Here is a 25706-nt window from a genome sequence, read left to right as displayed (position 1 = left end):
ACGACTGTTTTCACAGGCTGTGTAGTGTTCCTCGTGAGAAGTAAACCGAGCCTCGTGTCTAAAATTGGTTCATACCTCTTTAAACGCTTCAGATCGGGGATAGACTGTGATTATGGTTCTATTTAATAGCATGAAAGCCTCACACCAGTCCACCACCCAGACCTCCACACCCCCCACTTCCATAGTGCAACCTGGTCGGCACCAAACTTTGGCACTCGAGGTAAATTTGAATCATCCAAGATGAATGAATAACAAGGAATACTGGGCAGAAAAATGAACCGTGACAGGAATCCATGCAGGATTTCCACCTACACCCTGTGGCTCCAACCCAGGGACACTGAATGGGCTGAAAGCAACACACCGATTTTCACTGGAATTATCTCGTACAAAAGACACGACAACCTTCACATGTAATTTAAAAGATGCTATAGTCATGTATAGAGTCCTCATCATCTTTGAATATGTTCATTCAAATACTCAACATCACTCCTTCCCTCATTTCCCTCAGGAAAATTAAGAGATTGGTGCAACTACATATTGCCCTTTACCTGGTTTTCCCAATCTGTTGCTGTTTTTTTGTGCTCCTTTGGTATTCCACATGCACCTCTCAAACCAACATTCCAGTAATTCAATCCACAGGCAGCTTCAGAACTCCAGTGAATTTCAAAAAGAAGCAGGCAGCAGATAAGCCGAAGTGAAAGCCAAAAGGTACAGTAGGTGACTTAAGATTTGAGATATGACGGGAACTGCCAACTGAAGCGGCCCGTCTAATTGGCGGGCGTTATCGCCGGGGTCCAGGGTTCGTCCAATCGATGAAGAGATGGAGGGAGATTAGATGTAGTCACTTTTCTCACTTTCTGCTTCAATCTCCACTCCAACTATCTGCACGGGATCTGCCATCTCATCTTCATCAAACACGCACACACACACACACACACACACACACACACACACACACAGAGTGAATAGTCGAGGGCCAGACAGCGTGAGAGCATTTAATTGCATGGGAATGGAGTCATCTTTATTTCCCTTAGGGACAGAAACAGAGATGGGGAGGAAAGAGAGTGACTGGCAGTGAGAGAGTGTGTTGTGACAGCAGGATGTCTGGTAATATGTGCTGGGGATCAAGCTGCTGCTTAAGCGCACCTCCAGGCTTTGCAGGAGGGGAGTGATGGAAGCTCAGGTTCAGTGTTGCTTGCTGGAATCAGTGTGTAGGTGTATATTGTATGTGGTGTGGATGGAAGAGAACCGTGAAAGGCAGTGGATGCACGGAGCGGATCATCTTGATCGCTCGAACTGAACACCGTTGTGCAGCCGTGTCTTCACTTCCTTCTTTTCAGCATCCAAGTTGCGTGCGGTCACATTTTTTAAGGTGCCCCCACATACGCACAAACAAGCGCATACCTGAGCGCGCTCTGATCGATACTGCTAATCACATCAGAAAACAGCAGACAAGCAGGTCTCTCAGCTCTGTGTGAGGATTACACGCAGTGTGAAGGGATCACATGGAAAAGGTGTGAAGGGGGCCTCAGGTAATCAATAGGACTTGAGGCAATTAGAGAAGGAGGTGAGTTCTTCAGACGGAGACAATGTCATCCTCTCTTTCTCTCTCTCCATCGTTTTTATTGAGAGCTCCATTAAAGCGCTGCTGAAGACCCTTTGCAGCAGAGGGCTCCTGAGGACCCTTGACACTTTTCAACACCGACAGAGTCGTAAATAAACTTTGAGACTAAAGGCTCAGCACGCTCTCCCGTAGCAATTTTCTAAAACAGTCGTCTCCAGAGGACTGTCAGCCTGGCAAGTGTTTTCACAGGCCCATTTTGTTCTTGTTGAGTGCTTTGTGTGTGGTATACATGAAGGTTCAAGTCTATGTTAATAGTGATTATAAACCCAGAAGCTCCCTTTCTACTACTGCTTATTTGTTGGATCTTTGCCAGCTATCATAGGGTTTGTTTCTAACACTTGGTTTGCTCCTCTCTGAGAAATTTGCACGGTTGTTATCGGGCTAGTTGAGCTGCAGGTACACAATGGAGGTGTTCAATACACCAACAACAATGAATCATCATCGTCACGAACAGAATTTTTAAGCACAGAAAATCCCCTCAATTGAAGTTCCCAGCCAGTGGTGCATGTTGTGAGGATACTACAAAGTATGTGGGATGATTATGCAGTACTTTAGCCAATTTAAAAAAAAAAAAAAAACAACAAAACAAAAAAAAAAAACAGGGAGATTATGTCCACCAGATCTGACTGCATTTCATTTTGACATCATCACAGCTGCCTGGGACAGTCCATTGTCATTCCAACTCTTGTGACTATGCCAGTAAATGGTTCTACAACTTCTAGTGGTTGTGCAACAGATGCAACCTTGACCAAATATACGAATTAAAGACTAAATGTCATCACACTTTCTTCCATTTATCAGAGGTCAGGTTGCAGTAGCAATAGGCTAGGCAAGGACTTCCAGATGTCCCTCACCCCAGCAACGTTTTCCACCTGAGGGATCCGAAGAGCTTCCCAGGGCAGATGAAATAAGTAATCCCTCCATCGGGTTCTTAGTCTATCTTGGGGTCTCCTCCCAGTTGGACCTGCCAGGAAAACCTCCAAAGAAAGGTCCCAAGGATTCATCCTAATCAGATGCCCAAAGCATCTCAGCTGGTTCCTTTTGAAGTGAAAGAGCAACGACTCTGTTCCCTTCGGATGTCCCAGCTCCTCACCCTATCTCTACGCCCAGGCGCCCTACAGAGGAAGCTCATTTCAGGTGTTTATATCTGCATTGTCATTCTTTCAGTCACTACCCAGAGCTCATCACCATAGGTGAGGGTTGGAATATAGATTGTCTGCTAGATCAAGAGCTTAGCCTTTCAGCTCAGCTCCCTATTCACCACCCCATACAACGGCAACATTACTGCTGATGCGGCACCAATCCAGCCCCATTTTCCCGTCATGTGTGAGCAAGATCAGAAGTTGCTTAAAACCCTTTGCCGCAGGTCAACCCAAGAGGAGCAAAAACATTGTTTACTTTGGTATCATTAAGTTTAACTTTAAAAGTACTGCTGAAGAACACATTGGAAACATGTAGATGTTAATGACAAGTGCTTGAACTCATTGGACCAATTTACGGAGGTACATGAGACAACAAAAAACCTTTAGACCACTTCTGATGTAGAATATGTTAACTCATGGTTAAAGGCTAAAAGGAAGATCCTCAAGAAGAACTATGTTGTAACAATTCTGTCACAATGCTCATGGTTGTAAGTTTTGTATTCAACCAGTCTTAAGTGAAGACAGTTTAAAGAGGCAAATGTTCAATACCACCTCAACTTACTACTGTGTTGATTGTGGTTCATTTAGGTTAAATCGTAAATTCAAACAGAAACTAAACCAAAATACTGCATTTGCTATGTGGTCTTCAACTAATGAAAAGGTCAACTGATTAAACTCTGCTTCTTGGCGTCAACAGAATGACTCAGACTACCAAAGGGATCTGTGATTTTAACTTCTCACCCACGGTTATAGAAATATATGCGTGCTTTCTGTGGTGATTCTACATCATTCTATCTGCTAAAAATGTCCGGTTCTTTTATCTCTACATATCAAAGCAGCTAGGAGCATTTTTCAAAGGATGAGCATAAAACTAGTCCAGAAATATGTTTGTGTCAAATCACCACAGCCATCCAAGGTGTCAGAGCAAATTAAAACATTCCAGTGGACTCCAGTGAATTCTGATGTTGATTTCTTGGTCCATTAACGGCTTAACCAAATCTGATCCCTGCTGATATGCTCTGCCTCTTGATGACTGAGCAGGTTTTTAAAGGCACACACTCCAAAAAAAAAAAAAGACCCACTTTATAGCAGCTTCGGAACATGCTATCACTGCAACACCACTCAACTGTGGATTATAAAACTGCCTTAACATCACCACCTCAGCAAATCTCTAAGAAGCGGAGCATCACCGGGAGGGAACCCATCAAACTCAGAGGGCATCAAAGACAAACCACCTTCTGAGTCGGTGTCCTCAATTATGTCTTCAGCCACTTGTCAGCGTGGCATCTTCTCAGGGAGTAGTACTGATGATTTCCTCCCTGATGTCGGAACTGAAGATTTGATTTTGATGAAGAGCAAAGTCTGTTCTGTTCTATAATGGTGACTGTTTTAAATTCACACTGCTTGAAAGAGTGAGGAAGGCACCTGAATGTCTGGATGGTCATCTCTACACACTATTAGCTAGTAAAATATTTAATAATGTATTTAAGCGTATAATAGAAGGCGAGCTGCTACAGGTCAATAATCTAAGATAATCCTGGCACATTATATTAAAATTTGCCACTTTATGTGATCACATTGCACCACAACGAGCCACAAAAAACGAACTTCTTCCCTTTACTGAAACATTAAAACAAGTCGAGGAGGAAATGGAGCATGGAAGAAACAAGAAATAACCAAAGTTCCAATGGGATTCACTCCCCAGTCAGGAGGGTTGGTAAATTTAAACAGAAAAAAGAGAAATATCACAATATTCACTTAATAAGTGAGCACAGTACTGACAGAACGAAGAAATATTGCTGCAGGGAGACAGATACATCAACCACAGGCGGTAGAATCAGTGTGGAGGTTGGGAGAGTTTAAACATTTCTTTATACATAGAGTGGAGAGGTCAAAAGTAGAGATAAGCATTTAATGAACTGGCTTAAGGCATCTGCCTTTGCTTTAACTGAGTCTCTTAGTTTCCTTATGCAAATGCTGCAAATCTTTATCGGCCTTTGAAGTTTTGGGAAAATGGCTAAGTTACAAGATCAGCAGAGAGGGTTTTAGAATAAGATGCGGAATGATCAATAAAGACGAGTTGGTAGAAATTTCTCATGCACTTTCACAATTCCTGGAGTTGCGGTTTTAAAAGCTTCATTCGTGCATCTTAGCCCAAAGAAAGGAGTCATACTGCACTGATATGTGGACCAAGATAAATTTGTCAGATGCGTCTTATAGTATATGTGGTACCATCACGGTTTTGATATGTGAGTGCTCATTTCTTTTTCAAACCTAGTTAGTGGTATACAGTGCTCACCCTGGAGTATTTTCCATTGGTGGGATTTGTCGAAAATCCAGGATTTTACCTTATTAAAGGAAATGTTTCTTGTGTGTCTTCAAAGCCACTTTACATTATGGTAATTTAGGTTTAGGTTTTCCCTCTATAGAAAGTTCACATATACACCAATTAGTCCAATACAGCCACTGGACATAAACTACATTTACTGCTTGAGATGTAACTGGATAAATGCTACAACTCCTTGGACTGAGGTAAAAACAAATTGACAGTAGTTTTGAAAATGCCTTTAGTCACCCACTGAGACAGCAAAGAAGAAAAGGCAAAAAAAAAAAAAGAACAAAGCCCAAAAAGAACAAAGTGAGAAAGGAAAGACTGAGAAGAGTAAACACAGACATAAGTAAAAAAAAAAAAAGGTTTCAAAAAGAAGAGCAATGCAAAAGAGGAGTAATAGACGGAATGATACTGCAGATTTAGTGTCAGCACTTCAGTGATTGGCAGTTCAAAGAACTTCAAAGAGAAAAGACAAGATGTGGACACATTATGCTCAGATGATATCCTTGTGATGAAGAACAATTTGTGTAATTTCAGATAGACTATTCCATTCTTTCCTGCCGCTGACAATGAAATCGCCGGCTGCTTGTACACTACAATCCTTTTTCTGGCTGTCAGCTGCGTCCACTGCTTTCCATAAGAAGGAAAAAAGAAACATATATTAGCAAATGGATCATTTTCTCTAAGGCAAATGTGCCTTCTTTGTCAATGTTACCAAAGAGGAGTGGGCTTTTGAAAGGAATAATGAACAGGATGATGGTAACAGACTCGTTATAAAAGAACAGAAAATGATCTGAAGTAGTATATGTGGATAACTAAGCAGAGACGAGGGTTTGCTATGTGCTCTAACTCCTGTTTATGAACTTTTATGGTTGATCCTATGTAGAAAAAAAGCACAGAAGAACTTTTGCATCATATTTCATAACGCATTGGCCCTTCCTTGATGCTGATAATATTGTTGGGATTAATTCTCTTTAATCTGGTTAAACTCAAGTCAATCCTAGCAGCAGTTTTGTATCAAGTGCACCTTGTTTGTGTGAGTCACGAGTGTTAGAGGGTGTATTACATAAAGTCATACCTACAAAACATCCAGCTATTGTATACAACCTTCTAACCATAAAAAATGGTGGAAGATGCTGTGAACCTGGGATCACAGTCAGTTTTCAAGTCTGATGTCAAAGTTTTGAAAGCAGACTTATGGATGTTAAGTTGTTCCTTTTTACTACTATCACTGACAAGGATGCTTCTCAGTTAATGTAATCTCCATGGAACATCGTACAATGCAGTGGTTGGTTGTAACTATAGAAAGGAAAAGGACATAAATGGAAATCAGTTTTTGGCTCTTCGAAATAAACTGGCATCGCTGAAATATGCTAGTGTCTAATACTCTTACATGGTGCTGCTACAGAATATGGTAAATTATAAGTCGTCAGAATAACATTCAATTTCTTTTATATATAAGCACAAGTGGCCTTTGAACTTCAAGAAACCAAAACCCATACCGGGCTGACTGCTACGATAATGCTTTTTGCAAGGTAGACTCACATCTACAAATATAAAAGCCAGCTTACATTGTCAATGGATGCACACAGGCGCTGACTAAGTTGTCTGCACAACTACTGTAGCTTCTAGTCGTGAACCTCTTCGGAGCAGCTCATAAAGGATACAGCTGAGGTGTGCTACAAAGGATTGATTGACAGACTATTTAACCAGCAGGACGATACAATAGGTGGGACTTAGCGATTGACAGACAAAGATATAAAAGTAAGGACTCAAACTGAGGTAGAAATCCATAAAAGGAGTTGAAATCTGCTCTACATTAAAGTTGTGGAAAGTAATTTGTGGTCAGAACCCCGTCAGTGTTAAGTATCAGTGGAACTGAAACGTGACTGTGGAAAATGACAATTTATTTAGCATGAGCCGTCGGTTTTCTTTCCTCCCCCCCCCCAAAAAAAACGTGGTTTTCAAAAAGCTCTTTTCTATTTTGAAGTCCTTTGTCATTCATGCTACTCTGCCCATTTCAGGGCTGCTGACACTTCAGCCACGATGTGTCCACCATGGCTCTTTGCTGTGTGATTAATCGTCTATAATTCAGTAGGTTTACAGATATACTTTGATGGAGCACTTTGCTCTCTGCCTCTAGGGGTTTAAACCAAGTGTTTGTCCTTTTTCTTTTTTGTGTGTGAAAAGACCTGGAAATAGAAAGTTGAGCTGGTCTCTTGTGTATATGGCTCTCATACTAATGTTGCTGTCAAGGAGAGTTGAGCTGTGGGGCATCTGCAAAGATTGTAGGTTTTCCTTTCCCTTTTAAACAAAAATAAAAGACATGCAAAGTGACCCTCTGACACAGCTTGACACGGTAAAGCATATATTCTGGGGCGGAAAGCTACGCTAGATAAACCACAGCATAGCCACACGAGAACCAGCCATCACTTGGTTGCTTTCTCTTCCCTCTTCTTCTTTCTAACCCTGCAGCCATGTCATCTGTACCATACAGAAGCAGTTTTTTTTTTTTTTGCTTTATTCTCTGCCCAGACACTGATCTGCGCACAGCCTGATAAGCAGACCGAAGCGCCTGGTGCAACTGTGAACCGAGGACAGTCAGAGGCAAGGGGTAGCGCACAGAAGCTAGCGCTAATACTTGCTGGAGGGGTTATCGACTTTGGATTCCACTACAGACGTTTTGCTCCACCCACGCTGTCATATGGAAGCAGTGTTCAATTTCTGGGTCTTGCATGGTTCATTTGAAGCCTCGGAAAAGATAGGTGCCCGGGTCCGCGGCTCGGGTGGCAGAGGCGAGAAGCAGCTGGTTTTGAATGAGAAAGAATAGTTAGATCAGTGCGAGTAAAGGTTCTGCATTGGATTTTACACAAAAGTACGCGCTTGTAAGAGTGCGCCAATGCCACAGTTCATACAGTTTCTGTAGGCGTTTCTTTTTTTTTTCCAAGTTAGACTAGATGTCAGGCGCAGTGTGAGACAGACATGCTGCATGTGAGGCAGCAGGCACCGGGTCAGGGCAGAGTTGCGTTTTTGTTATGTTGTGACACAACAGATGCTGTGCTCTTTCTGTCTTCTTTTCAGCATATCATTACCTTCTGTATCAGCAGTGCCGGATGCAAAAGAACACTTACTGTTGGTTTTACTTGCTGGCTATGAAGATGCATTGAGCATAAGTAAAGAGGCAGTAAAACCCAGTAACAGACCTTAACGTCAAGTGGAAATGACATTTCACTGCCACTTGTTTCTGAAACGCTGTTTAACAGTCAACATATGATACCGCCGCCGTCTGTACTTCGACCTTGACTTTGCTGATCCCGTCCTCTTGCTGTTGCGCTGCCATTCACTCTGTTTGTTCTGTCTTTTATTCCATCCGCAGCTTTCCTGCCACAGGTCCCTGCAGAGCATGATAAATCATATCGCCACAGTCTATTCAGATTATAGCATAACATTTGCTGTGATCATCTTTAACCTAGCATTGATTGCAGCTATTGACCCATATGCTCTGTCCAGCTGGGCTCTTGTGTTTGTCCTCTTGTTCCACGGTGGAGGCCCAAGGGGATGAGCCCTGCTGCTCTCAGCCCTTCACATACCAGGCCTAAATGGATTGACCCGACCTCGATCCACCAATTCAGATCAATAGGCAGTGAGCCAGATCCATTGAGTCACACTGCTATCTGCCGGCTCACCCTGGAGGAAGCCCGGAACCCTGAACTATCCGTCATGCAGCTTTTGCGAGCATGTAAATGCTGCCCTGAGCATGTCTCTGAATTTTCGAGCTGTATGTGTTTGCTGCACTCTAGAGTTTAATGGAGCTTGGTTAATATTTCAATGCAGCTGAAGTAGACCGAAGAGAATATAAGAGCAGACATCATAGGAGAACAAAGAGAGAGAGTCCGGGGGGGGGGGACAAAACAGGAGGAGGAGAAATCAGTATTTTTCTGCTTTTTATATGTCACGCAGCGTGCAATGAAATTTATGAATTAATTTGTCATTAAAGATAATTTGAATCAGCATTTGTATGCCGCACAGAGGCAGCCGCTGCCAGAGAGAAGACGTATCAGCTTTGACGGAGCTCTTTAAGTGGCCTAGTTGTTTAAGCGTGATGTCTAAAAATAAATACGACTGCCGCTAATCCCTTTATAATGTCCCTTCCTGATTAAAGCGAGCCAAGTTTAGTTCCACGGAATTGAATTTTTAACATCTCCCAGTAGGTCCGCGTTTAGAGAATTGTCGCACAGGCAAAAGAACACCAGCTGACATCAGATTTTTTGAACACAGCGACCAACGGAACTAGACGGGTGAGTTTGGTGCTGACAACGATCTAAACCAGCTTGCACACAATGCAGCGTTACATAACTCAAACAAAAACAAAGAACGACACTTTTTTTTTTCTCTTCTTCCGCTTATCCCACCCAGTGTCTGTCCACCTATTGTTCATCCATCCTGTCTAAAACCGTCCATCCATTCATCGTCCATTCATTATCAATGGATAGTTCCTTCATTCCCCCATTTCTGCCAACTCACTCTGTCTTCTCCCTTCTTCTAGTCATCTTAGCACAAAGTCACATTTATTTTTTCTCTGTTGTCCATTTTTTTTTTAACCCATCTGTCCAGCCATCAATCACTTAGCCCTTCCTCGCCTCCTCACTCACCTGTTTTCATTTACTTCATTCACTCCCTCTGCTTCTATACCACCGGTCAGTCTTTGTATACCTATTCTAGCATTTCTAGTCTGTCTCGTCTGTTTCTTTTTTTCCCAGAAATATATATATATAGCTTTGCCTGTTTATATCTGGAACCTAATTTTCGCTGCTCCCTTTGTCTGGGCTGCATCGCGTCATCAGTCTGCTACCCACAATGAAGCATAAGTAAATCTAAAATGTCTGTTCTCGGTTTTGTGCTTTTGAGCCGCTATCTAAATCGTGACGCATCTCTCCTCCTCTGCCATCCATCAAAGTCTCTTCCCACATCTCACACTCTACCTCTCCGCGAGTCTTTTTCTTCTTATTCCAAGCATTTTACACCCTCCACATCTCCCTCAGTATCTGTGTAGCCCTTTTTCCACTGCAGGTATCCAGGTACTCAAGGACCTCAGGGTTTTTTTGATCAGACGCATCCAGGGTTGAGTTTAGGTTCTTTGCCGTTATTCTCTTCATCAAAACGACTTCAGGGTAGTTTTTGGTTGGTGTTTTCAGTAACGGATTAAACCACTTACAAATACAAACCGAGCAGCTGCAGCAACTTTATTCACAGTGTTTTTGAGTTTGTCTGGTCCTTAATTGGGCTATTATGGCCCTTCGAATGAGGCTCCTCCATCTGAGAATGGCTTCCCACGCTTTTTTTTTTTTTCTTTTGCACAAATATAGTCGCCTTCTCTTTTCGAAGGCACGTGTTGATTTTAAACGCATTACTTTGCTGAGCATATTTTGACACTGCCCTCTTGGATTGGATTGACACAGCCTAAAAAAAAAACTTATTAAGTTTTTCTCATGTTAGTTTCAAAATATCCTTTACACTCCAAAATACCACATATGCCTCAGTCCTCTCTTTCACCAAACTCTTCCGTCCAGCTGGGCTGAAAAGATTCGCTCGACAAAAACGCTGGTCCCTTCTCTGCCAGGTGCTTCCTGTTGCCCAAGCACCGCTCAGAATGAATTGCGCATTGCTTTATAAATGCAGATTCAACATATCATCATCTCAACATTAATTAATGATGTTGGTTTAATGTGTTTTTTTTTTCCCCCGCTAACCTAATTTGGCTAATTGTAATTATGGGACCGCACTTGTGTAATATTTAACAAAGTAGTGAGACAGTGTGTGCTACTCTCACTGGATAGTGTTTGCTTTTACACGTGCCACTGAAAATCACTTTGTGTGCCAACAGCTGCAAATAAAACACAAATTAATTCTTTACAGCCTCACCAAATTATCTAAAGCCTCAACATTGTGACATTTTGAACCCTATGTTAATGTATAATCTGTATTATGTATAATTTAGCCCCATGTACTTCATTATAAAAGCCAACTGGACTTCTCTTTTTAGCTCTTAAAGACCTTTTATCTAAGAGGCTTATTCAGTTTATTCAGGATTTCCATGACCTGGATGACTGAGAATCTACATGGACATATATGATGCTGCAGAAAGAAACTATTTGTGTGTAACGATAAAGTGAGGTAACGATGTCTTTAGCAGAGAATGAAGCCACACTCCCTCTTGTGTTTGTTGTAATTCACGGTTTTCTGTTCTGTATTTTGGTAGCTGCATGTCTGTGCGAGGCCATCCCATTGAAACTGTTGGCCATCCTTTTGTTTCTAAACATCTAAACAAGCCTAATTTATACATGCTTCTTTCATTTCTTTGTGAGAGTCTCTTCAGCTGTTTTGCTGCTCTTATCCGCTCCCTGGACAGGTCACCAGTCTATCACAGGGCTACACTTAGAGACAGACAACCAAGCACACTCACATTCACACCTACAGACAATTTAGAATCACCAATTAACCTCAACATGTTTTTGGACTGTGTGGGAGGAAGCCGGAGAACCCGGAGAGAACCCACTCTGCACGGGGAGAACATGCAAACTCCACACAGAAAGATTCTGGGTGTCCTCACCGGGACACGAACTGAGGATCTTCTAGCTGCGAGGTGATGGTGCTAACCACCTGCCCCACCTTGCAGCAGCCCTCTAGTGGAGATAACTAGAGTATTTTACAATGCTAGTATGGACAAAGTGTGGCCAACGTGTACTTTTGTACATCCACTGGTTGTGAATATTGTATGGAGCACTTTAAAGAGAACAAAAATCTGCCCTGTTAGTTTAGCCTTAAACAAGTTTGGCAAAAGAAGTGGCTACAATAAGATATGTGATATAAAAATGAACAACACTAAGTCACAGCTTTGACCAAACACCTGAGATCAGATGCTGTTTTCCACAACACTGTCTCCAAAACAAATCACATGTTCATACAAGGTGTCAAAGGGGAGATAAGTCCTGATTAAGTGCTTCAGTTTAGTTATTGAAGCTGTTTGCTATTTCATCACTCCTTGCCATTTTTACTTTACTTTCTCTATTTTCCCCCCCCACAATTCTTATCCCCCTTTCCCTTACCTTTAACCTTATTCCATTTCATTCTCACCACATCCCCGTCTCTCTCTATCTTCACTCCCCCAGTCATTTCACCCCGCCCCCTCCTCTTCTCATATACCGTGGCTTCTATCCTGCACTAACACAATCATAAATATTAACGCCAGGGTAAATGCTATTTATATTGCAGTTGCCCTCCTCCTATTTTCTCCCACCTCCCTCTTTTCTTTAACATCCTTTCCCCTCATTTTTATCCAACCCCCTCTTTCCTCCTCCTAACTGCAGATGACAGCACGAGTTGGAGATAGATTGACCGCGAGCAATGAATGTTGCTTATATGTGAAAAATGAAAGCGTACAGACAAATGAGGTGAAAGAGGAGGTAGAGAGGGTTGATTTATGCTGGAGGCGGAGAAAGGGCAGGCGTTATAACCCCTCGGTCACTCTGTAGATGCTGAGTTTTACTGTGGAGGAAGACAGGAGGATGGAGATAAATAAAACAATAAAAGAGTAGCAGAAAAATTGACTTGCAATGTCGACAGATAATGTGCGGTTCTACTGTAAAATTGTCTGTGCGTGTAAGTCGGTTCATGTGTCGTGTCTCTTAACCGCATGATATATAGAACGACTCTGTAAACTTCAAAGAAAAATGTAAGTGTTGAGGTAACATGCAGAAATACAGCTGTAGCTAATTTTAATCCCTTATCCCCAGGCATGCGCATTATTCCTTAACTACATTAGTCACATTTTTGAAGGCATTGAAATGTTTCAGAGCAAGACTGACATGTGTTTTTGTATTTTCGCCGTCAAGCAGCTGAACTATGTGTCGATATCCATCTATATTCTGAACACACAACAAACACAGTTTTCTATTTTGGCCCCCAAATGTAACGCCTGTCACTTTGGATTCATTTAAGTGAGCTTACACTTGTGTTATGGCTTCAGCAAGACGCTGATGTCTTTAGCTGAAACTTAGAGTGCACAAATGAGATTTTATGCAAGGAAAGGATTTTAGGGAAAAACGGCTTTTACATCATCCTCGTGATGATGCAACAAAAAAAAAATCTTTCTAGTGCTCGGTGGGATTTAGAAACAGTTAAAACTCGACAAATCTACTACCAGGCAGAACAGTGATGTTGGACTTGTCTGCAAAAACACAGATTGTAGGGTGTTTTTAGTCGCTTCGTAGAGAAAGTCGAGTAGATCCCACGAGCAACAACGAGAATAGGAAAAAATAATTAAAGTTGGCTATGTTCTGAGTATTGTAATGCACTGCAAACTAGTGATATTCTCAAGGATATTCCAGGAAAGGCTGTGCAGTATGGTGCGGATGTTTCGGAGAATTAGCGCGACTTAAAACTATGTATTGAACATAGGACAACACAGGTTTAAGTTATTCACAATGCACTTTGGTCGGAGGTAATCACTCACATTTTCATGAGTGATCACACTCCGCAATGCAAAAGACATCTTACAATGAAAACTGGGCTCATAGCCAATCTATCAGTCTTCCTACCTCTGCAGTGGACACCGAGGACCTGGGATGAAATGCAAAAATGTTTCACCTTTAAGTGATAGACAAGCCTCAACATTGTTGTGCTCTGCTCATTTATCTCAGACACTGTGTCTTCTACTGGTAGACAAAACCTTGGATAACAGCTTATAATTGCTCTCTGCCAGCATTTTTAAAAATATTAATAGCTACATTGTCCATACATTGCATTATTATCACACAGTGAAGGTCTGGATAAGCTCGGGGAAAGACTGAGGTTATAGTTTAACAAAACAACAAGATTAATTGCTTGGTTAAGGGCTGAGGCAGACACTCCTAAAGTTAGACATAGCCCGCCCCCATCCATCACCTCAGCCCTCACATCTCAACCTTGCTTCCTGCCTCACTGTATGAGACTGTCCTCGCAAAGAAGAGCGACAGCATCAGTCATTCCATCAAATACCCCAAACCGACATCTGTTTACGTTCAAGTGACAAAGCCCTTGAGCAGCCAGAGGAATTACGGTGGGATGAAAGGAGGAAGTCTGGTGTGCAGGGATGAGGCAACAAAACGCTGGACTGGAAACACTGGAGGAGGCAATAAAGTCTGGATTCAAACTATGGATGTTGCAGACTGTTCCCACGTAGCTGAGCCTGCCAGGATGTTAGTCAAAATGAAGTCAGAAGTTTTGGAGGGCTTGTTGCAAAGTGTTTCATACTAGATGGAGCAGCTGGACCAAGGAACACTATTCTTAATCTGAATTCTCATGAAAAACATCTTCTTTTAAAAATATCGTTGATGTTCCATAATTTGAAAATGTAGGAGGTTTCCAGGTAATGTTATGTTAAAGTATGACCACCAGTCATGTTAATTAGCTTAGTGTGGCAAATGGTCTCTAAGACAATTCATGATCATCGTTGGCAGCTGCTGTGGAAAAAAAAAGTTAGTTTGAGAGTCAGATGGGAAACCTGGTCTCCAAAAAATTCTGTTTATGTAATTTTTTTTTCCATCTGTTTGTCATGAATCACAAATGTGCTTTTAATCAACATATCTTCTCTTTGTTCTGTCACATAGAAACGCCAAAAACATAAATAAATAAAAAATGCACCCTAGTTTCAGTTAACACTTGTTCTCTGGCCTGATATCAATAAGGCTATCGACGTCTTTATCATGGCGCTCCTTTGCTAGATTGACTCCCACAATGCTCTTTGCTTGCTAAAACCAAAGAGCCTGCCTCCTTGGGTTGTATTATCAAGAGATAGTGTTCACCTAGTGGCACAATGGGATACTACAGGTAATTTCCAATACTCGCAGTGTGTATCATCTTGGAAAATGGTATCAGGTACTGGTAGATACTACATATTAAACGAATGGGATCGAGTTGAGAAGGACTGATCACCCTGCTAACCCATACAATTGAGGAGAAAAACATAGTGAGTGGGTTGTATTTTTACCTAAAGCCTAAATACAACTTTAGTACTTAAACCTAAGCGAACAGTCAGAGAAAATAAAAGTAAAACAGCATGTCATACTGTTACCTGGGAGAAAATGCATTTCTGACAAGACGTGTTTGAGAATGCACTATATTTGTGTCGGAACATATTTTATTTTGGAGACAGGGTTATACAAAATGCACTGGTAGGGACCTACCCTGGAGTAGGTACCTTGCCTTTCAGAAACAATCTTTTACTCTAAAACGTCTCTGAAAGATATGCTCAAGGGGCAGTTCTTGCCATCGCACTAAAATTCAGTCCATCCTAAAATCTCCAGCAAGTTTCTGCAATAAAAAAAAAACAGCTTATTGTCTTTTATGGAGTACAATTGTCTAGAAACAAAGTGAAAAGGACTTTTATTTCTGGCAACAAGGACACCCAAATATCTCCTCTTATTGCTCAACCAGTCTTGACATGCCAAACATTTTTGACATTAGGCATTAAACAGGAGCGTTAAAGGATATTTAACTAGCCAAGAAAAGGACTTTTGTGTAGCACTGGACAGGAGACGTTACAGCATTTAGCCATGTGTCTCTAATACCATATTACTACCATGAGCATCTCTCAACACTTCATGTCAAATTACAACACTGATGCATGGAGTTCCTCTCCAAAGGGATATTTGCTAGCTCAGGAAACAATCTCCATCATATGAGTGGAATAAGGCATTGAGTAACCAATATCTACCATGTAAATAATCCATGAGATTTTTATTTTTGCTCTGAGCGTAAAGCCAGGCAGTGTAGACCACAGCCTACAATATTTCATCCAACTTCTTCCGGCTAATCCTGAGACAAATAACTGTTTTCCGTTCATAAAACTCAGCATTTTCTCTGTAGCGGGGTACTTTGCCGGGGAAGAAGGACGTGCATCTCATACGGTATGGTTTTACGCCAACTTTTTTTTTCGTAAGCTTCCTGTAGGTTTAAAGATTTTATTTCATATTGGAGACAGAGAGCAGCAAAGAGAAGATAAAGTCGCCTAAAAAAAGTTGCAAACGATCTTAACAAAGTGACAGTATTGGGGAATATATATATATAACACTGGTATTGTTACAAAATATCTTCTCATGCACATTATTACTGCTGTTTATTATCTATTTCCATCTCACTCTCGGTCACACACATCTGTGCACACACACTCTTTCTCAAACCAATCCCTTTATTCAGAATCTCTCTTCTCTGCGCCCTTTTGCCATCTTCCAGCTTCTCTTTCTCAATTTTTCACTTATCTTCCCCCAATTCCATGGCAAAAGAGGGGGAGAAAAGAAACTCAGGGCGAAACAGAAAGGGAGTGAGGGAGAGACAGAGAGGGGCAGAGAAATGTGATGAAAGCCAAGGTCTGAAACTGGAAAATTGATCTTTTTCTTCGGGACTCCTCTTCTTTTGACTGCGAGCGGCACTGAATATAAATTGATAAATTTGCCCGGCTGTACTTGCTATGACACCCGAGGCAAGTCGGGAATAAGATATGGCTCCACGACGTAGATACAGAGCAGGCAGAGGAGATCTCACTGTCGGAGCTGAACGTGCGGGATTACATCCAGTTCCATGTGTCACTTATATAAACTGCTGTAGTGCAATAATCCCTGGATTCCTACCAAAGTAGAACAGAAGTCCAAATACAGTTTGTTACGAAATGCAAATATACACATCGGTGTTCGGTTGCGTCCACATAAGGACTTGCTCGCTAGATTCATGGATTTCTAGCAACAAAGAGTCAATCACCTCTTTAAGCAGGTGTTAAAAGTTGGAAACATTGTTCAGTTCTTTGGTCCACACATGTGGTTAACCAATTATCAACCATTACTTACTACCATGTGTGATGTCATATCTCCCTATATTCCATCAGTCCATTCTTGAGCTAATCCATGTCAATAGGTCAGTAGCTGTTGTATTGACAGGCTTTGGCAGGTCTATTGAACAGACAGTTTCACATCAAATTTCTATTAAGATATTATCTCTATGAACAGGTTGCTGCTGGACCTGAAGAAAAGTAACAGGTAGTGGAAATCAATATTAACCTCAGCAAGCAAGGCACCCCCTAGAAAGGTAGCATCACTACAGATATACAACAGCTGGACGTGGCCACTCTGACATTGGTTTATTGAGTACTGTTCTGAGCCCTTGAGTTCGGAATTTGGCTGCTACCATTTTGGCAAATTTCTACATACTGTATACACAGATGGACAAAATCCTCAGTGGGTGAACGCAGTGCGGTGGCTCCAGCCATCACCATCGAGGCAGTGCCTGATCCTGCCTAACATCAGGTGGAGCATGAGTGGAGCTGAGGCAAGCCATGCCAACATTTCTGGACCATGCCTTTGATTAAGTATGAGCCTTATTGTAAGTGAAATGGGTGAGTTATGTAAAAAATTCACCACCCACACAGTTGTTGTGCAAGGAAAATTAGCTATACAGACCAAAATGTTTTTTTCTATCAGGCTGTAAACATGTATATTTCTGCTGCAAATCTGGATGTGTTATCAGGGTCTATGGGGACTGACTTCCATTTCAAACCAGCCTCAAGTAGTCAGTCGAGGAACTGTAGTTCTTGGCACATCCACAGTAGTTTCATTTTCCCCTCTCAGAGGCTCCCTTAAGCATACCCTGCTTTATCGTCTATTTTACTTTAAATGGAACCATAATTTACAAAATGAACTCCATGTTGTATTGAAGGAGATGTGAAACTATTGATTGAAACCATAAACTCAATCAGAAAATGTTTGCCGAGGTCCCGGATGAAGTCAGAAGTAGCCTAATTTTCTGATAAACTTCTACACAGTCTTTCTTCTTTTTGCAACCAGAGGAGCTGCCCTCTGCTGGCCATTAGAAAGAATGCAGATTCAGAGTACCTCTGCATAACTTCACTTTCCAGATGGAGGCTACATTCATCTTTTATATATAGTCAATGAGCTTTTGGAGTTCAAACTTTAGTAAAACATTGTCTCCACCAGACACATTCTGCTTGATTGTTGAGGAACTTGTTCCTGTCACACAAACAATTAAATGTGTTTTATTCCAAGGATTTTACATTGACAAAACAGAAAGTAAAAGACCTACCAAACACATATTTGATACAAAGCTTCATGTCAGTTTTCACTCTCAACTTGTATTTTCACAAGTTCAGAGTTCAAAGTGAGTTTTCACTCTCAATCGTCCCACTTGGTCTCACAGCAAGTATCAAAAGTTCGAGGAAAATGTCACACTGACAGCAAAAAACATGGCCAGTCAGTCACTTGCCGAGCGAGTTGTCAAGCTGTTTTTAGACAAAGTAGTGACGGCTGCTTGAAAACCTGCACCACTGCCCTGCAAAGTGTTAACCAGAAATAATATTTGAATGTGTCAACCTTGCGTAAGTAGAATGTCTGTCATATCAGGGTCAGACGACGTAAGAAGTTATTGAGGCCTGTTCTGCACGACTGTACTTTCATTGGAAGGGATTTTCCAGCTTATTGCCTCCTATCCATCCTGATCTGCATTTAAAAGAAATACATCCGGTGTCCACATGCGTCACTTCGCCTCCAGAATCGGAGCCTTGAAAATTGCCAATTTTCACACAGCGATACTTCATATTTCCCTCAGCTTTGTCAATTTGTCCCTCTTTGGCTCGAGCTAATATGCTCTCGTAGAATTGGGGAGGGTGAAGGGAATGACAAAGTGCATTATGGTTCGATTATAATGTCCAATGTAGAAGACCCGTGTTTTTTGGGGGGATTTTTTTTTTTTGTTCTTGCCGCTTTCACTTAGCTGGGGATATTGCATGTGACTTGTGAATAGGAGGGAAAGAAAGCTATGTGATCAAAGCTCTCTTCTACAGTCTATTATACTAGAAGGTCACTTATAGGACATCTTGGTGCGTACAGTACATTGCTGGACTAATTCTTTGCAATGTAATTTGTTAGCATTTTCATCACTTACATCCTTGGTTTTATTTGGAATCCTATGAAACTTACCTCTTCTGTTGGTTCTCCAGTGGGGGTTAAACTGTCTGGAAAGGCAAGCTTTCCAAATGCCACAATACATACATATGATGAAGTGCATGAGACCATGTAGAGAACATGTGACTTGTTGGTAAAAATGACTTGCAGACAACAGGCTAGAGCCGCTATTGCTTATCCTGTAAGAAAGTCATATTGGTTTGATCAGCATTTTCAGGTTGTTGTCTAAAGTTGTGAACCTTTGAGAACAAGTGAGTATCTTGGACATGCAGTTTAAAAACTACAGGAGGAGGAAAAAAAACAAACTTTGGATTTGTTAGGTGTCTCTGTATGATTTGAGATGACATATGTAAATAAGACTGAATTGAATTGAATAGTTATTTTAGTTCCTACCCAATGTTGAGAGATAAAACTAATAACATCCTATAAAAGGTTTGCATCTGGATTTGAATTTGATGAAATGCTGTCAGACATCAGATCTACATGGGAGTGCTACACAACACAAACATGAACTATACAATAAATACAACTTTAAGCTAATAAATGCACTTTTTTTTGCAATGATAGGGAAAACCATAGCGGTAATCCACAGACACATGTCCATCAGTCACACATGTGGCTACCAAAATTGTGTTTCTTTTCCCTGAATCTCACCCATGCCTGGCTGAGAATACCACTATGTGTGTCGACCAGACAGAGCTGTCTCCTCCCAAAGCCTGGAGCAGACAGCCCGAGTGGCCTCATGACAGCTGTATCTACAATCTCTGCTGCACTTTGGTGCTGACTCCTCTGCAAAATCCACTTCTGCAACATGAGAACCATCTTGATTTTTTCCCTTTTTGATTTTAAAACAATAAAGTAAAAAAAATATATATATAGCAGCTGTGGAAGAAGCATTAACACCAGCTTTTTATGTTTTTTGGCACCGGGGAACGTGCAATATGGTTGTGGAACGGCTATTCAAATATCACTCAAATTAGATTTTTCTTTTTCATTATGGCTCAGTAAATGCCAATCATATTTGTTAAGTTACCACCAGGAAAGTTTGGATCAAATTATTCATCAGCTCGTTTTGATCACTCGGTCTGTACCGCAGAACCACGCGGAAAAGCAGGAGAGAGCCGCAGTGTGGTTCATTATGGATGAATGTATGGAGAGAAATTTGCATTAATGCTGAAGGCTGATTTCTTCCCATTCTTCCGCTGCTCCCTCTCTTTTTCTCGCTTCTTCGCAAACTCCCTCTTTCTTTTGACTCCAATTTAACACTTTTTTACTTCCGTTTACTCCCCTGTCCTTCCTTTTACTTAAACTTCTGTCTATCATCTGTCTTCTGCTGTCTTTTTCCCTTCACTCTTAGCTTTTTCCTCTGTCAGTGTGTGTCCATGTGTGTGTGTGTGTGTGTGTGTGTGTGTGTGTGAGCTTTCCACATGCCCCTCGTTAGCTCCCAGCTATCTGTGTGCCATGGGGGGAAACGAGCGCTTATTATTTTATCACAGTGTGTGCCTGTGTGTGTGTGTGTTTGTGTGTGTGTATGTGTGAAACTGTGTATGTTTTTCAGGCTGATGCGCTTAGAATAATCCGTCCGCAAAGTGACGCAGCAAAACTAGATATAATTGGGACCCGGCACACACATAAACACACACACCCCATGAATTCAAACATAAACACAGATGATAACATCGATGTTGGAGGAAGTTTAATAATCTTGATCTCTATGTGTTTGTTTGCTTTAAAACCCCATGCGCGACTCCATTTGCGTTTGAAAAAGGCCTATTGTGCGTCTGTGGGTGTGTGTCCTCACATCGCTGTTGCCTGTGAGTTGGCTTGATCGCACCGGTTAGATAGCGCAACTTCCAAGTAACTTGATAGTGAACACACACCTGTAATAGAGTGAAGTTATCTCCATGGTGATGGCAGTAAATAAAAGAAAAACGTGTCTCTTCTTTTCCACGGAATCAGTCCTTTTTTTTTTTTTTTCAGTGTCTTAAGAGCTGGAACAGCAAACATTTGCCTTGTGCTGAGGTAGGCTGAGGCCAAATCAATATATCGACCAGCAACGCATGAGGCCAATATTTGCTTTTTATTAAAAATAAACCACCTACTCATGGTTGTCTCCCCGACCACAGTTAATCAATAGCTTCTTCTTATTGTCCTTTTTGGTGTGACTCTCCGCTAAGGCAGGCATTATAAATAGTTTACAAATTCCAGTTATTGACTGTATACACGCTGACGAAAAACCTCATGGCCCTTGCTGCTACCACAAGTTGATACAGCGCCCTTTGTAAAAAGTTTACAATTAATGATCTGTAACTAATTACTTAATTTGTAGCCACCAATCCTTTAAACATCAGCTATACTCAATCAAAAGAAACTTTGACAAATTACGGGTTGCCAGGTTTTGAAATAAAAATCTTTAGCCAAAAAAAGGAAACTTTTTAAAATTGAAATTCTGCTTTAAATATATATATAATTTTAAAGTTTTACAAGCCACAGTTGCAGACTTTGATGTGAAATAGAATTGGGATGCATTGTTACATCACATAGGGGAGCCAGCTTCACCACAGTGCATTGTACCTTATGGACAAGTCTTGTTAGTCATCTTAATAATGACACTGGGTAGTTTTGGGCTATCTAGATCATAAATAAAAAGAAGAGGGTCTTAACTGCAATTTCAGAGGTCATGAAGACATAAAAACTGCACATCACCGGTTGAATATGATGAACAAAAAGTTTTAAAAGTTAGGTAACTTCGCCCCCAAAAAAGACTTTAAAAGCATTTCCCCCCACTGTTATACTTCAACTACACATGCCCACAGCTTCACGATGTTGCACTTGAGACAGTGCATCAACATGATTGACTGTAGGCTTCCTGGGTTACATAAAGAAGACACTTTTTGGTGGGAGGGTTGCGACTTGTGTCATACAACCAGTGTCTTTAGCATTATGGAGCTCTTCCATAAATTTCTATTAACGATGGCCTAAGGGGTGAGTCTCTCCCTTATTACATCTCTGACTGTGTTATGGTAGTTGGTAGGAAACCACTTGTTGGTGAATCCTTGCACTTGGCTGCTTACATTTCATCCTAGTAGGACATCATGATGGATCACATTTTTACTAACAAAGACCAGTACGAGGAGCTTCAGAGCCACACCGCAGAGACCTCTCATTCCTAGAAAGCCTGCCCCAAGACTCAAATCAAAGTTAAAAAAAATAATAATAATCTAATCTGGGGAACAATAACAAGAAGCACAGACTAAAGGACAGGCAGTAGATGTAGTTTGACCGCATTCCCCTTGGGTACAACGAAACATATCTGTCCACCTAAAATGTAGAAACTTAATGAGTCCAGATATCCCTATGTTTCATGTGCTTTTGGATTTTCTGCATCATTTTGTCTTGCATAAATTTACTGGGCATGTCAACCTACAGGATGCTCTTCAACATTTACAGTTGCAGATATTACTAACATGTATACCTTAACTGAACTAAAACCATTTCTTTAGCCATTTTGCTTATTTATTTCAAGAATAAATGCTAGCCAAATTGATTTTCTCATAATGGCAACCCAAATGTTGGGTTATTAATGGTTTCCAGATGATCTATAAAGCTTTATTAGATGATTAATTAGCAACTTTTTTCAAAGATGTTTTACGTAAATGTATCTGCATATGCAACAAGATGAGCATCCTTTCTGGTTAACTCACAATGCAAAGGTGCAAGTGAACCAAATGGATGCACAAACTTGAAATAACAGATCTGAACCATCTCAACGCGTCAACTTTTGGATGTAATTCAGGCCAACACACAGGCCAGTGTTTGAGCCGGACAGCTCGACAGCTCGCAGACTGCGCCCGAAGCGAGTCATCCATTATGTTCGCACTCAGTAACCACCTTCGCATACAGCAGTTTGACATTTCTCAAACGGACTTCACGCCCGGCAGTGACACCAAACTGTCACTTCGGCTTAGGCTCCCCTTAAGTCTTCGTGTCACTCTCTGGCTTTTAAAGTCAAGAACAACAGGGCGTGGTGAGGAGGAGGAGGACGAGAGGAGGCAGAGAGATGAAGGGGGATAGAAGGGAAGTGGAGTGACGCCGAGGTGATGATGTGAAGCCACCTCGTCTGGCAGATCTGGGGAATCGGTGGGGAGGAGGTATAAAGCAATGAGGAGGCGACCTGTCAGTCTGAGTGTAGAGCGAGATGACAGGTTGAAGGAGGGAGGAGGAGAGAACAGAAGTGACAGTGACTTTGAGACGAGGAGAAGGACAAAAAGGAGAGTGCGGAAGTTCTCACATTTCTTTTTGGATTGTTGTGCGTTTGAGCGTCAAGGCTTAAAGCAAGGGCAAGTAAAGTCACTGAGATACTGTCGGAAGTGAAGCGCTACTTCTGATATCACTCAAATAGTGGTGGCATCAAATAACCAAGCTGAAAGGCCCGAAACTGCGAAACTTGTTCCATTTGGAGTTCCGCATGAAGCGAACACAATGGGGATAAGGAGCAGCAGTTCGTCACACCTGAATGAGCCAAGCATATCGAATGAAGTGCGGGCGAGCCACGCTCTAGCCTGATGTTCGTATTAGTGTCTGGTCATATCCAAAAGTGGAAGAGCAGGGTACATTTGCTTGCAATAGCAAAATAGGTGGTTCAGGAAGGGTTAGAGATATAGTGATTACTTGCGGGGATGCAGCAGCTATCAGTACTTGTGACTAGTTTTATTTGTGTCAAAAGGGATTTGCAAAAGAAATCTCATTTTGCAGAATGGGATTATATAAAGTCACATGGCGTGACGCGAATAAATTTGGACTCTCTAGGTTCATTGCTCGGTCGCTGGTGTCACAGTTTTAGAATTGGCAGACATCACAAATTCACGCTTCAAATTCCACGAGCGCTAAATTCGATGCGAGTTCAACTGTTCAAGTAGTTTTTTCCTCTATAAGTAAATCCACCCACTTTCAGTAATTCTACTGAAATTCATATAGTCATCCAAAACTCTAATGCCGCAAATGTTGTCGTAACCTGGCCTTTAATCTATTTTTCCATTTCATGTTAATTAAAATACACTCAATGGGTAAATATCTTATGCCGAAATAGCAATCTGAATGTGTAAGTGCTTTTTCAGTTTCAACAACAACATTTTTAGTCAACAGGTGAGTCGCTTGATATTTAGATATGTTAAAGCGGCATCAGTTGACTTTTTGTCCATATGAAAGTAGTAAAACAACATAAAACACAACAAATAAAAGCATTCGGTCACTTAGTGAACCACACAATCATTTATTTGAAGTTTCTGGTTCCCCAATGAATCCAATATTCAGTTTACTTTCGGTCTTTCCAACTTCGGAGGGAAGCATCGGGCACTTTAACAGCTAATGCTCCATTATAGACCTTTTTCACAGGAGACACTTTGACTTGCCGCAGTAGGGAAAACACAGTAGGAATGGATGTTGGCTCAGTTCCATTAAGTGTCCCACTAAGCCATGACAATGAACCAGCAAACACAAAAGAAGGACCTTCCATAAGTGGATTTCAGTCATCAATAACAGGTTTTTCTAGCTCTGGTGAATTTATCATCCATTAGTCACCAATTTTGTCTGCCTGTTGTCTTATATTGAGCCTGGTCTCACTCCCAACTCGTCACGTACTGCCAGATTGTTAGGACCCAATGGCGTGACATTTTAAATCACTGAGTATCATTTAGCATCAATTTTTAACATGCAGGGTGGCTCAGTAAAAGTCTGTGAACACCAAGCGTTTTCAGCTGGCGTCATAACTGTCGCTCCTTTTCAAGGTAACAAGGCTAAAATGTTACAGCATGCGTTTTAACCCAAACCACAATCTTTCCCTGAACCCATGCAAGTAGTGTGATGCTTAACTTCCCCAAACAGTGAGTGGAAATGAAACTTAAGTTACAAAACATGAAATTAAGTGTAAAAATAATGGTCCAGTGGGACACCAGAACCTCTTGTCTCCTGGGTAAGTGTCCAGTGACTTACACTGCTGAATACTGATAAAGGTGGCACCAGCGTCAACAGACACCTTATGTATAGCTCTGAAACAACAGCATTTGATGGCCTAGGAACAAGAACAAGTTGTTGGCGTATTAGAGTGTAAACCTGTCTGCTGTGGAGTCTGAGGCGAAACAGAAAGCTGAAGGCCGTCCGACCAAAACAATGAGCTGAAAAACACTGAAGATCTCAGGGAAACAGTCATTTGGATCTCTTGTTATGTAACTTTGAACAGGGATATTTTCCTTAATTAAGTGCAGTTTCACGAATGAATCTCATTGTTGCACTCAAAGGTCCAAGTTTGCTTTGGAAGCATGTCAACAAATCTTATTTCTACCCCTAAGCCTATCGACAGTATCCTCCTGTTGCAAAGAAAAGAAAAGAAAAGAATTCAGAAAAGGTGTTTCTCTTTTAACTGCGGTATGAAAAAAAGCCCAAAGAGCACATTTTTTCTTTTGGCAGTTTGACAAGGCTGCAGTTGGACTTAAAGTTTTGTTAGAAGGAGCTTTCGCTGGTAGTCTTTCAAACCAACTGTGGAACTTTTGAAGGTGGGAAAAAAGTGATCCAGCCAAGATCCCACCCCATGCCAGGAAGGAAGC

At 41.4% G+C, this 25706-nt stretch overlaps 1 protein-coding gene across 1 annotated transcript in view; it reads left to right on the top strand.

Moving 5' to 3' along the window:
* Positions 1 to 25706, top strand: part of sorcs2 (sortilin-related VPS10 domain containing receptor 2) — a 389051-nt gene that overhangs the window by 178045 nt on the left and 185300 nt on the right. The gene's annotated exons all lie outside the window — the stretch shown is intronic.

Source organism: Stegastes partitus, unplaced genomic scaffold (genome assembly GCF_000690725.1).
Source record: "Stegastes partitus isolate 25-593 unplaced genomic scaffold, Stegastes_partitus-1.0.2 Scaffold416, whole genome shotgun sequence".
Lineage (NCBI taxonomy): Eukaryota > Metazoa > Chordata > Actinopteri > Pomacentridae > Stegastes > Stegastes partitus.
This window is presented reverse-complemented; position numbering and strand designations above follow the sequence as displayed.